The following is a 14520-nucleotide window of genomic DNA, read 5'->3' as shown; positions in this document are numbered from 1 at the left end:
CGCTACACAGTTAATCAGAATCAAAATACTTTATTGATCCCTAGGGGAAATTATGTTGGTCTCAGTGCTCCAGTACAAACAGTAACAAAAACAGATAATGAACGCTACACAGTTAATCAGGGTCCCCTCTCTCTGAATTAGGAAAGATCAGCAGGCCACATGTGGGCCATGAGCCATACGTTGAGTATCACTGTTTGAAATGTGAACTTTGTTCTGCTACAGTCAATGGACTAAACCAGAGAAGAATAAAGCAGACTTTACCATGAAGATCCTCATTGTGAATCAGTATAATATACGCCTTATGTCAGCACAACTTTCACATCATATTCATCTCAGCACATCTAAAACATAGGGACTGACCTCAGAGTTTCAAGTCCACATCCTGGACTCTCCAGAAAACCACGCAGCTGCTTCACTCCTGAATCCTGCAGGTCGTTCAGGCTCAGGTCCAGCTCTCTCAGATGGGAGGGGTTGGACTTCAGAGCTGCTGCCAGATAATCACAGCTGATCTCTGACAAACCACAGCTCTCCAATCTGTATAAAAATGAAAGATGTAAGTTTATTAGACAAAGTGTGTGCTTGAAATCATTCAGTGTTTCATCATCTGTTCAGAGCTGAAGAAGGTTCAGAATGTAGAAGTTTAGAAAATGGAAACTCCAAACAGCTGAAGCCAACAGGAAGGAGCTTCAAACAAACACAAGAGAAAAAAACTCTGAATGTTTCACATTAAGGTCGTACATTTATCATAAAAACATGAAAATTGTTGGTTTTACTGTGTGAAATAATAAAAAAAAATGAACAAGAAACAGAGTCCAAAACAAAAACAGTCCCAGATCAGGAGGCCACAGTGGGATTGTGGTCATGGCTTTACACTAAAATTGCACAAAAAAGCTGAAGTTTGAAGCGGAAACTGTAAAGCTGTGAGTGAAAGAGCTCCAGCGTCTGTCACTTTACAGGAAACTTTCTGATTTACAAACAGATGAAAGCATCATGCTTTTATTTCATCCTGCTTTTATTGAGTCACACTGTGAAACTGTGCTGAGCCACAGCTGAACCAGCATCGCTGTACAGCAGACACTTACGGTGTTCTCACACCGAACGCGATAGACGCGACCAGAGCATCAGGTTTACATGTAAAGTCGATGGAAAAGCGCGATAACACGCGATTGCTGATCCCGTGAAAATTCAGAAGCAGATTTGCGTCATGAAAAGGTGTCAAACACGCGTCAAAGTAGAGCGTCTGGTGCGTTTGATGCGCGAATAAAAATATGCGAGTCAGTTTTTGTGTTGCATTTTGTGCATTCACGCGTATCACGTCTACCACTCGAGTTGGAAAAATCTGAACTCCAGCGTCAATTCGCGCCGCGACAACCAATCAGGAGCCTGGTGATGTGGCTCTGACCTAGGTCAAAGGGGCAGGTCCAGCCAAAGCCCTTCATGCTTCATTCAATATGGAGGAAAGGCTTTTGATAACCATCATGTCCAATAAAAAAAAAATAAAAAAAAAACAGCACAAAAACACCCATAACTATGACCCTCATTCGGAAATAGACACCTGCACCGGGAGGGAAAAAGGCGCACAAAAGTGGCAGGCAGATGAAGAAAAAACTCGGCATTATAATAGTTTTACGTATTGAAATCTACAAAGATTTGCACTTTGAGAATCAATTTGTGAGAACTGTGAGTAATATTTATGTGTGTGTGAAAAAAAAGTGTATAAAGTGCATGGCGAGGGGCTAGTTATTCTGAGAACCCCTGCTGCAATAAATGAGGGACCACTGTAAATACTTTCTCTATGACTATTGTTTTCAACCTGTTAACACTTAATATTGTCTTGACAGAGCCAACTGGTTCTGCAGCAGAGCCATCACCTGTTGCTTCTCCTGCCTCCCCAGTCCCTGGTCCCTCTGCTCCTGCTGCTGCAACCACAGGTATGTAATTGTAGCAACAGGTATGTACAGCAAGCACTGATAACTTTTTACTCGGTTGGAATCCCTTGTGATTACCTTTACTAAATATCTACAACCAATCTGTTTATATTCTGTTTTTTCAATGTTGAAAAAGAAAATCTAGTAGCAGCCTTCTCATTTCTTTGTGTTGTTTTGCGTGTGTTTTACAGGCACACAGAGGAGGACAGCTCAGAGGCGGATGAGGGACGGGTCCCAGGACGGTCCATCGGCGGTGGAGCTGGCCATCCTGCAGTCCCTGAAGAGGCCACGCCAGTCTCCAACGAAGCATTTCCTCCTCAGCCTTGTTCCTGCTCTGGAGAGCATGCCGCCTCACACGAGAGAATTTGTAAAATTTCAAATTTATAAAGTAGTTTTTGAAAACAGCACAGCTGTGTTAAATTTGGAAACATTGGACCCTAGAAATCAGTAGTTTTCTGATGAGGCAGCAGGCTCTCCAGGGCAGAAACAATGTTCTTATTTTTCTCCTCCTTCTCCCTGAGGCTCTTCCACTTTAAGCTGGGTCCCTTTTATTCCTGTCTCTCTGTAAATAGTTATATTTTATATATATATGTTTAATGTTTTTCTGTTTGAGAATTTTAATATTATTTAAAATAAATTTTTGTAATGACTAATGTCTCAGTTCTACTACATAGCAAATATTGGCACACAGCTTGACACATGTAGAATTAATTTCATATTATACTAATGAAAAAATATACTACTGTATAGAAACATAGTGAAGATCAATTATTTAAGAGAATAAAGAGAGGTTAGTTTATTTTGGAGTAGAGCTCCATTTATTAAGAAAATTTTAAAAAGGCAGGGTTGTGGGGAAGTCAATGGGTGTTAAAACAGGCTAGTCTTTTGGCTGCCAAGACACTGCTACCTCTGCCGAGAAGTGGGCCATGAACTTCTCCCTCAACAGGACAGCCTCTCTGGAGGAGTTGTTGGCTGCTACATGACCCAGGCTTTTTTTTTTTTTTTTTTTTTTGGAAAAATTAACCTGTGATAAGACAGCATATCAAGATAGAATTGTTATTATAATATAACTAAAGATGAACTGTTCACAATTTTATCTAGCTCTCAGTTTTAAAAAAGGCTGGTGACCGCTGTTATGGAGTCTGACAGCTGCAGGGATTATATAGTATTCAACTGGTTCTATACCAGAATTAAACCAGGTCTAAATAAAAAAAAAAAAAAAAAAAATGGAGTGAGTATCACTACAAAGATTACCAACAGTGGTCCTCATAGCACAGATTGATATCAGCAAACATCGAGAGCATACATTGATATGACACCACAGCCATGCTATCATTACAAACACTGATAACATAGCAAACATCGAATTAAATCGGGACCTTTTGAGTATCACTAGAAATATTACAAACAGTCGTCTCCATACCACAGTTTGCTATCAGTAAACACCGACGACATTCACTGATAGCATGCCACATCCAAATCAAATCAAAATCAAATCACTTTTATTGTCGCATCACATGTGAAGGTACACTGGTACAGTACATGCGAGTGAAATTCTTGTGTGCGAGCTTCACAAACAGCAGAGGTGTGCAAAAATACAATACCATAAGAACAAACAAAATATAAGAATGGCTAAATCTGAGAGTTGCTAACATCCATGTTAGCAGTGTATAAACGGAGAGTTTAGCATATATTAGCACAGGTATCAATAAAAGACTACCGTATTAAACACTTTTACTAATCTCAGGCAGATGGACAGGTGCTCTGCAAGTGGGATTGACCGCCTGTAGTTGGTGTCTAGGCGGGCAATGCTTGGACCGACGCGGGACAGCAGCTCCTCAAACTGGGCGAGGGAAAGACGGTGGTACCACTGAAAGCGGCTGTCATCCAGGCGCAGCTCCAGGAGCAAGTGGTGAAACTCACCAAACTGCTCACGCTTCTGGAGGACCTGATGCACCCAGGTACGGCGAGGACGTCCTTTACGCCGCTGCTCTCCACAGTAAATAGAGAAGGAAGACTCTCTCTTCAAATGCTAGCTCCACAGCTGCCATCTTGCAAACATACCATCTAGCACAACTTCCTCCCACATTTCCGAATAATTCGCGTTGGGCACGCGTCAAGCTAGGGGCATCTGGCACGTTTTGGTCGCGTCTATCGCTTTCGGTGTGAACACACCGTTACAGCACTTGGCTGCTTCCATTGAACCCTCTGCACAGAGTTTCAGTTTCCTCTTCTGGTCACAAAGTGCAGAAAAACAGCTTCGTTCCAGCAGCATCAGCCACAGAAATGCAGAGAGAATCCTTTTGAATCTCCTTGTTGTGTTGTATGATGCTGTGTTTGCATATCTGGTGTCTGTGTTGCTTTGGAAAATGTGCACGTGAGGATGGATCACTCATCTACTGCAGCTCCAGATAAAAAAGCTGGACCTTAACCTGGTAGCTTCACTTAGAAGACACTTGTGACGGGAACGTGTGAGAAGTTTTGTGTCGATTTAAAGTCTGGGACAAGCTCTCCAGAGTCTTTGTGGAGATCCACATTCTGCATACTGCCTGTGAGAAGCTGGAGACCTTTCTCCTCTAAATCCACTGAGCAGCTGCTCATGGTGATATTAGCTTCATGTGTGCGTGTTAGCATTAAGCCTCGGTCACACTCTGCTGTGGACACGGTCACGGACAGCTGGACGCCTGATGGCCGAGTCGTCCTTCCTGTTAAACTTCTTTGAGGTGATCTTGAAGCTGCTGCTTGGGGCACATGCACAGCTGGTTATTGTTCTGCAGACGAGTCCATGCGCTCACAACAAAGCTAAATGCGAACCACGCTGTGCTCACTCCAATGCTGATTTATCAGAAAGTGGGTGGGAACAGGGAAGAAAGTGACAACAGCGTTCAGCACAAACATGGAGGATCAAAGAAGAAGAGCATGACAAGCTCAGATGGAGGCTGCAGTGGACACTTTTCATTGTTTTAACCATTGACTGTAGAAAACATGGACGACGCGACTCCGCCTCCTACCATTGTGCAAAAATGAAGCCAAAATACCCCGCTTGTGGAGGCTGCCATCTTGCAAATTTGGAGCCAGAGTCTGCGCAGTAGTGACTTGAGGTGGAGCGACTGTGTAACGCTCGGCCCACACGCCTGCTGGACATGACCGCAAACACGCTCCCCTACACTTTTTACGTAGCCCGGCTGCTCGAGTTTTTTTGCTGGTTTACCGCGACTGACGACTCCTTTAATTAAGTAAAAACAACCACGTCACTGTTATAAAAAAAAGACACACGGCTTATCATCTTATAGTTCTAAAATCACTCTGTTGTAAATTCGTTAGCTAGATTAGCCGCTAGCATACGCACTGTGTTGGAGGCTTGTTGCTAGCTAGTTAGCGATGCTACACACCTGCTACTCTAATAGTCTGTGTTATTGAAGGATTCAGCACTTCTTATGTTTGTTTTTATCCATTTTTAGACAGCGATGAGATCATCTGCACACTCTACAGAAGCCCAGAGTTACTGTTAATATCAAAAATATAATTCTGTCCTTTGAGATTTTAACATAAGACTGTGAGTGTAATGGATCTAAAACTGTTTAAATCTTCAGAGCCCTCTACAGCCTGGTAACATGGAGACTTAAAAAACATCAGCAGAACGTTTCAGTAGTGTAGTCTAATTTGTTCTTTTCATTTAATAATAGAGTCCATATTATATCCACAGCTACATTCACCCTGGAGAGAAACTAGTGAGGGAGACCACCAGGACCAAGCTGGGTTTCCTGGGTCCAGAGGTTTGGAGAAACGTCTTCCTTTTCTTTCATCACAGCTGTCCTGTGCCAGATGTTCTGTTGACCGATTGAGAGAGATTTCATTTAAGAAACACCAGGAAGACTGAAGCTCATCGCATTGATCAAGCAGGACTTATGATCTTCACCAGCAGCTCCCTCACAGGGAAATCTTCAGCACTCCTCCGTAGGCCCGCCCCAGGAGATGGATAAATCCAGTATTTCATGAACACTGTGATGGAGACCTTTGCTTTGTGTAATGTTATAAATACTCGGATACTCCCCAGAGGCTGCAGACTTTTACATAAAGATATTATATTCAGTCCTGTAGAAAGTTATATATTTAAAATATATGATCCTCTCTGGTTACTCTGGTATGAATAACTCTGAATTACTTTATGGTAAATAACACATTATCTGCAAAAAACTGAAAGAATTCCAGATGACAAGATTGTAGTTCAACATACATACATACATATATAGTGACACAGTTACATGAGTGATTAATCCTTTTGTTTTTTTGTCTTTAACTTTATCAATAAAGCTACAGCTTTCACTACAGCACATGTGGTACTTTAACCTTTGTACTGTTTTCATCAGTTCATTTTGCAGTTAACATGTTGGATGATCTGTCTGCTGTCACTCGATGGGGCTGAGGTCTGAATCTGAGGGCAGCTCCTGTAATCACAAAGAGAACAGAACCATCAAACTCAGATATAAATTTTATCCCTCAAAATTCAAATAAAGCTGATTCTTCTGTCCTCACACACTCAGGATCTGAAGTTCTTCTCTTACATTTTTTCAGTATTACAGTACACTACAGTACTTTAATCCATAGTTCCTGATTAATGAGGAGTTACTGAAGTACAAGCTTTTAAAAAAAATGTTACTGTCTTTACAGATGTGGCAAGAGACTGAAAACATGCTGTTGTTTTCATATATTTAATATTCACCTCTGCACAGGAGCTGAAGCAGCGTGCAGCCTGTTGCTTTTACAGTATAATACTTGTAATAAAAGTACAGTGACAGTAATTAGTGACTGAGTAGCCTGGGGCGTTTCTCTTGATTTCTTTAGTAAATTCATTCACCTGCACAGATTAGCTAAATGAACCCTGACAGCCGAGTGCTCATCTTAGCTAGCTAGGTCTCAGGAGCTAGCTAAGGACAGTAGTTACGGATTAGCTTACAAACACGTTTAACTTACCGAAAAAGAGCAGCGGGGCCTCGGGTCCTTCTGTCGGGTAGTCCAGTTTACCGAAGAACACCTCAGGCTGTCAGGTGAAAACACTCGGTCGTGTTTTCGTAGCGTAAACGCTGGCCCTCCTCTCAGAGCCTACGCTCTATCTGCTATTCCCGAACAGAGATACGCAAGTTTCTCCGTGACTGCAGCTGCCAGTCATAGCTGCTATGATGACGTTTCACCCCAATTTAACATCACCGCGGTAGGAATTAGAATCAAACTTATGGGAGAGGAGACCCCTTGGACATCAATCAGCATGATGAGAACTATTGATAACAAAAGAAAGAATCTTTGGAAAAAAATTATCTAAGGAGAATAAATTTATTTTAGTCTGACCCCAGTCCCATCCGCTAACATGGAGGAGGCGGGGTTTATGACCTATACTGCAGCCAGACACCAGGGGGCGATAGAGACGTTTTGGCTTCATTTTTGGGGAGCTGTGGCGTCGTCCATGTTTTCTACAGTCAATGGTTTTAACACTCGCTTTCACTTAAGCTTCACCAACAACAGCACAAGCAGAGCAGCCCACTGACTACATCGCTGTGACGACGCCCCCTGGTGACTGTAAATCGCTACAATATGTAGATGGCCATCTGCTGCTCATTTCTTTGCCACCATCACAGGAGCTCTTTATCCTGTTCATCACTCTTGTTGGTTGTTTGTCTGCTTGTTTTTACAACAGTAGTCATTCTGATTGTTCACAGAAGACAATCAGCTGTGACTAAATGTAGCTGCTACAGCAGTGATGGCAATAACTACTGAAGCTAATCCAGTATCAAAGCTCAGGAATCAGCAGCTCCCACCTCATTTTCTTTCAACAACTATTTTTACCTTCTGTGGTTTTGTCACAGCCGTTAACACAACCATACCTGACCAGCTAGCATTACCCTGCATGCCGTGCAGCAGTGCCAATTTGTAAATGTGCAATAATTTCTGCTCCAAAATGTTTCTGTTTCAGAGATTGGTGTGTGGCGTGACCTTTGATCTGCTAAAGAGAGTCAGCTGTGGATTATTCATTGTTGTTTCTGATACTTAGAACCGTGAGGAAGAACGCTATGCAGTTAATCAGGGTCCCTTCTCTCTGAATTAGGAAAGGTCGGCAGGCCACGTGTGGGCCATGAGCCATAAGTTGAGTATTACTGTTTAAAATGTGAACATTGTTCTGCTATAGTCAATATATTAAAAATTTCTTCGTAAAGGACATTGCCTGGGTAGTCCATATGTGATAATATGTTAAACACTGAATTATGATTCATATGTGAATGTACAGAATGTCAATTAATGATCAGAAGATAATCAGTAAATATAAACATGTTTGAGTTTTGCTAAAATTATTATTCATAATAAAAGTCAGAAAATAATGATTTTAAAGACAGGCCAAACTCAGGCCAGCGAACAGCCTGTGTAGAAACACACTTCAGCCAATTGAGAGTGTGTGAGTAAATGACAGCACAGACAGGACACTCTGATCTCTGAATATCTTTTACAGTTTGTGACTTAGTGTAAAAGTGGATAGCATTGAATATACTGTGATTGACAAACAGAGTTTGGAGGGGTTTGTGTGTCCCAGGGATCCCAGGGGCTATGTTTTCTGTGGGCTTCTGGGTATCCTCTCAACTTGCTGCCTGTACTTTGGGGTTTCTCCCAGTGGACAAGAGGGTTTGCTCCTTGTGCTTTCGGGTTGGGGAACAGGTTATGACCATCATCTGTGCTTATGCGCAGAGTGGCGGTTCAGAGTACCCAGCCTGGGTGCTGGAGGATGGTCTGCCTGAGGACTGATGTCCTACTGGGAGAGTTCACTGGTCATGTGGGCAATGACAGCGAGACATGGAGGGGCATGATTGGAAGGAAGGGTCTTCTGGATCTGAACCCGAGCAGTGTTTTGTTGTTGGACTTCTTTGCAAACCACAGTTTGGCCATAATGAACACCATGTTGGAACATAGGAGTGTCCATAAGTGCACGTGGCACCAGGACACTCTAGGCCATAGGTCAATGATCCATTTTGTAATCGTTTCCCAAGAACTGCGGCCATATGTTCTGGACATTCGGGTGAAGAGAGGGGCTGAGCTGTCAACTGATCACCACCTGGTGGTGACGTGGATGAGGTGGCAAGGTAGGATGCTGGAAAGTCCTGGCGCACCTAAACAAATAGTGAGGTTGTGCTGGCAACGACTAGCAGAGGCCCCAGTCCGTGAGATCTTTAACCCACACCTCCAGCAGAGCTTCAACAGCATTCTGAGGGAGACTGGAGACATTGAGTCCGAATGGACCATGTTCAGCACCTTGATTGTCGAAGCCACTGCACTGAGCTGCGGCTGCAAAGTGGTTGGTTCCTATTGTGGTGGTAACCCCCTGAACCCAAATGGTGGAACCCAGAGATGAAGGGATCCACCAAGCTGAAGAAGGGGTCCTTTTGGGGTTGGTTAACCTGTGAAACTTTGGAAGCAGCTGATAGGTACCGAGACGCCTAGTGGAATGTGGCTTGGGCAGTGGCTGAAGCAAAACTTCAGTGTGGCAGGAGTTCAGAGAGGCCATGGAAAAAGACTTGGTCATGGCAGGATGACCCGCTGATCTCTGGGGACGAGGTCACTGAGGCAGTTAAACAACTCTTTGGTGGTAGAGCCCCTGGGTTGGATGAGGTCCGCCCTAAGTTCCTGAAGGCCCTGGATGTTGTAGGGCTGTCCTGTCTGACAGGCCTCTACAATATTGCGTGAAGCACAGGGACGGTACCTCTGGACTGGCAGACCTGGGTGGTGGTTCCCATCTTTAAGAAAGGGGACTGAGGGTGTTTTCCAACTAGAGTGGGATCACCCTCCTGGGCCTCCCTGGGAAAGTCTATGCCAGGGTGCTAGAGAGGAGAGTCTGTCCGTCTGTCTGGAAAAAAGGGTTTTTCTGTTAGTCGAACCTCGGATACAGGAGGAACAATGCGGTTTTTGTCCTGGGCGTGGAACACTGGATCAGCTCTTTACTCTCTCAAGGCTACTTGAGGGTGCATGGGAGTTTGCCCAACCAGTCTACATGTATTTTGTGGACTTGAAGAAGGCACTCGACCGTGTTCCTTGGGGTGTCCCGTGGGGAGTGCTCCGGGAGTATGGGGTGTCTGGCCCATTGCTACGGGCCATTCAATCCTTTTACAACTGTTTCAAGAGCTTGGTCGACATTGCGAGCAATAAATCTGACTTGTTCCTGGTGGGTGATGGGCTCCACCAGGGCTGCCCTTTGTCACCAATTCTGTTCATAATTTTTATGGACAGAATTTCTAGGCATAGCCAAGTGGCAGAGGGATTTTACTTGGGTGGTCTCAGAATCTCATCTCTGCTTATCACAGATGATGTGGTTCTGTTGGCTTCATCGGGTGATGGCCTCCAGCTGTCACTGGAACGGTTCACAGCCGAGTGTGAAGTGGTGGGAATGAGAATCAGCACATCCAAATCTGAGGCTATGGTCCTCAGCCGGAAAACAGTAGAGTGCCCACTCCGGGTCAGGGATGAGTCCTTGCCCCAAGAGGAGGAGTTTAAGTATCTCGAAGTCTTGTTCACAATTGATGGGAGAAGGGAGCAGGAGATCGACAGACGGATTGGTGCTGCAGCTGCAGTAATGCAGACACTACACTCGTCTGTTGTGGTGAAGAGAGAGCTAAGTGTAACAGCAAAGCTCTCAATCGTTAGATCCCAGTTACCCCTGTACAGGTGGTCTGGACGGTCTCTCCATGCTTCGGGTCAGAATCCCTTAATCCCTACGGGTATTCCCCTGTTAGGTGAAGTTGAGACTAGTTTAAGCCGGTGGCGAGGAGACTTGCTCAGCCTCTAACTGCCTTCATCTAAGCGCCCGCCCTGCACTACCTCTGACTTTATGCTCTCATCGGCAACCTTAATGAAACATATTTGTCAGCCACACTTATTAACGGCAGTTCTCCTCTAATGATCTATGGCACTTGTTATTGTGCTGAGTAAAATTTAGTGACCTAGACAGTAGGTCCCAAGGACGTGTTATAATGATTTACTAGAATAACCTATAAGAACCCTAAATCTGATGTTATGAGTTAACACACATCGAGTCTTACCATTTACTGTTTTAAGGAAGTAATAAAACGAAGGTCCACAATTCTGACTTTAAATGCAGATGGATATTTTTTTATTAAAGCAAGATTTCAGCGGGGTTTAGCAAACAGCTTAATTGCAATTTAATCAAATTAAAATAATCAATTTATCACACTATAAACCCCAACTATTCTGTTGCTAAATGACTACAACCGTTGTTGAGGTGGGTCTTCTTTTAGGAGGGAAGAAGGATCATCATGCGCACCAATAGAATCCAGCTCCCTGCTGTGTTGGAAGGAATCCAAAAGAAAGATAAGGCTTAGCCCAGTACAAGGCTCTCCGACGTCTCCTTCTTAACTCCGATCCCAACTCAGCATACGATGAGTAGGCAGTCTCAAGTTCATAATCTAATCACTCGATCCATGGTGAAGGGTTATGACTTCTCCTCTGTCGTCCCTTGCTCAAAGCTTTCTCACCGCAGCTCTTCAGTCTCTTCGCGTCCTACTTACCGGCTCGGAACTAGAGGAAAAAGCGCTTTTCTGCCTCCGTCTCTCACTTTTATACACCTATACAGACATGTCAAGTCATATGTCTGAACATCTACCGGGCGGAAACACCATCTATGGACATGTCATGTTCCTCCTCATGGCATGACTTGCAGTTTTAGTGCATTTCCTTTCTTCCAATCCTCCCAACGAGTTGCAGCTCAACTTCTCTAAAACTTCTAAGTTTCATACAAACAAAAATCACTTCTCTTTTTCTCATTTTAAGGCCTGTATAACTCATGCACACACATTATGATTTATTATAAATCTTTTAGCAATGCAATGCATACATAACTCTTTTTATTCGATTATATGCTTTAAGACACATAACAACTTTCCTCACCTCTACCCCCCCCTCCTCCTCATTGCATTTGTGACGAACATGCCAGAGATTCTCACACTCTTCTGACACAATTTACTCGTCAATCTATGTCCCTACCCTCACCTATAGTAACAAGCTGTGGTTAGTGACAGAAAGAAGGAGATCGCGTATACAAGCAGTGAAAATGGGCTTCCTCCAAAGGGTGGCTGGCCTCTCCCTTAGAGATAAGGTGAAAAGTTCAGCGATCCGAAAGGAGCCATTTGAGGTGGTTCGGGCATCTGACAAGGATGCCTCCTGAGCGAGGTGTTCCGGGCATGTCCCCCCCGGAGAAGGCCTCCGCAGCAGACCCAGGACTAGAGAGATTATACCTCTGGGCTTCCCTGGGAATGCCGTGGTGTTCCCCCTGGACAAGCTGGAGGAGGTGGCTGAGGAGGAGGAGGTCTGAGCTTCTCTGCTTGGGCTGCTGCCCCCAAAACCCAGCCACGGATAAGCAGAAGAAGATGGATGGATAGACTGTATTTGCATTAAAAGGGATTATGCTAAAGTCAACCTGCTAATGAAATCTGAAGTGGAGATTATTCAGATGTAACTCGATGCTTAAATGTAATGGGGGAGAGAGAGAGAGAGAGAGAGAGAGAGAGAGACTGACAATAAGGTGTAGCTGAAGATCAGTGAATGTCATGTAAACACCCGATTGATTGACTAGATATCAGACCTACAGTTTCAAAGTTTTCCCTGTGGATTATAACTTTAAGAAGATGTGACATTTATCAAGGAATCCTGCTCTCCGGATTATTTCTATGAACATTGAGCTGGAACACATCTACAGTGCTGGAAGTCCCTATCTCCCCACCAACCTCTCTGCGTACATTCACTTTTTAAACCTTTGTGAAACAATAAAGGTGTAAATTTAAATATTAATCTATGTTAGTGCAAATACCTCTAATGGGCTGCTTTAGCCTTTCAAAGTTATAACTTCCCTTGGAGTCTGTGGTCCAGGCTTCTAAAACCATCCTAGTTTAACAAGCACTACAATCTAGAGGAGAGCTGCACTAACAGGTGTGACTGATAAGATCTGACTAGGAAGGTGTCATGGTCCTGTGTCCTTTTGACCCAGTGTTTGTCAAATTATGGTGTTTTAGTGTTTTGGTGATGTTTTGTGTTATAGTTCATGTTCAGATTCAGTAGCAATCTAAGTTGGTCTGTTTTGAGTTTCTCATATTTCCTGCTTAGTTCCTTGATTATTTAGTATTTTCCCCTTGTGTCTTTGCCCTCTGTGTTTTTGTATGTTGTGCGAGTTCTTATGACTTGTTTCCCTCCTCATGTTTCATTCTGTTCCTCCCTGCTTGTCATGTTTATCCATGTCCCCAAGTCTGTCATGTCTCTCTCATCTACTCTCTCTTTCCCTCATGCTTCTTTGTGTTCCCTCACTCCCTCTCTTCGACCTTACCTCCACTCCTGTGTCATGTTTCTCTGTTTTATTGTGAAGGTCTTGTGTTTCCATGATTGGTGTGTCTAGTTTTGCTTCCCCTTTGGCGTCATGTTAATTTGTGTCAGCTGTGTTCCCCGTGTGTTCTCACTTCCTTCGTTATCCTCCTGTGTATTTATGTCTCCCTTGGTCCTGTGTCGCGATCTCTGTCATTCCCTGCCAGCCTGCTTAGTTTATTTTGTATCCTCAGTTTAGTTAGTTTTTCCTCGTGTCTGGCAATAAAGCTGTTTTGAGTTTACTTTTCGCCTCCTGGAGTCTGCAGTTTATGACACAAGGCTACTCATGTTCATTTGTATTAGGACAAGCAGGGAAGACCGGGACATCATGTCTGTTAGTCTACCCAAGTCCCCTCATCCACATTGGCTCCAGAACTCTGCATTATCTATTGAGTAAGACTCAGAGCACAGGTGTCAAACTTCAGGCCTCGGGGGCTGGTGTCCTGCAGTTTTAGATGTCCTTGATCCAACACAGCTGATTTGATTGGCTAAATGAACTCTTCATCACGTCTTGAAGATCTCCAGAGGCTTAGTATTGAACTAATGATTTGATTCAGGTGTGCTGACGCAGGGTGATATGTAAAACCTGCAGGAAACAGGCCATCGAGGCCTGGAGTTCAACACCCCTGACTGAGAGGATCAGGGATCAGAAGTTCTAGAAAGAGCCGAACAAGACTTCCTGGGTAAAGGTCTTTGGGCCTACCGATCCACAGTGTCAGCACAACTCTCACATCATATTCATCTCAGCACAACCAAAACATGTTGACTGACCTTAGAGTTTCAAATCGACATCGTGGATTCTCCAGAAGAACACACAGCTGCTTCACTCCTGAATCCAGCAGGTTGCTGTAGTCTCCACTCAGGTCCAGTACTCTGGGATACGAGGGGTTGGACTTCAGTGCTGCTGCCAGATAATCACAGCTGATCTCTGACAAACCACAGTCCTTCAATCTGAATAAAAAATGAAAGATGTAAGTTTATTAGACAAAGTGTGAGCTTGAAATCATTCAGTGTTTCATAATCTGTTTAGAGCTGAAGAAGGTTCAGAATGTAGAAGTTTAGAAAATGGAAACTCCAAACAGCTGAAGCCAACAGGAAGCTGCTTCAAACAAACATAAGAGAAAAAATTCTGAATTTTTTACATTAAAGTCGTACATTTATCATAAAAACAGGACAAAGACTTGAAAAA

At 43.7% G+C, this 14520-nt stretch overlaps 1 long non-coding RNA gene across 1 annotated transcript in view; it reads right to left on the bottom strand.

Moving 5' to 3' along the window:
• Nucleotides 1–482: 482 nt before the first annotated feature.
• Nucleotides 483–14520, bottom strand: part of LOC120439287 — a 29499-nt gene continuing 15461 nt past the window's right edge. Inside the window, exons 3-4 of the long non-coding RNA XR_005612522.1 lie at nucleotides 14103–14282; nucleotides 483–534 (exon numbers count right to left, since the gene is read on the bottom strand). This is a non-coding gene — a long non-coding RNA (uncharacterized LOC120439287). The remainder of the gene's footprint in view (nucleotides 535–14102; nucleotides 14283–14520) is intronic.

Source organism: Oreochromis aureus, linkage group 3 (assembly GCF_013358895.1).
Source record: "Oreochromis aureus strain Israel breed Guangdong linkage group 3, ZZ_aureus, whole genome shotgun sequence".
Taxonomy (NCBI): Eukaryota; Metazoa; Chordata; class Actinopteri; order Cichliformes; family Cichlidae; genus Oreochromis; species Oreochromis aureus.
Note: the sequence above shows the minus strand (reverse complement) of the source record. Positions and strands in the feature narration are given on the sequence as shown.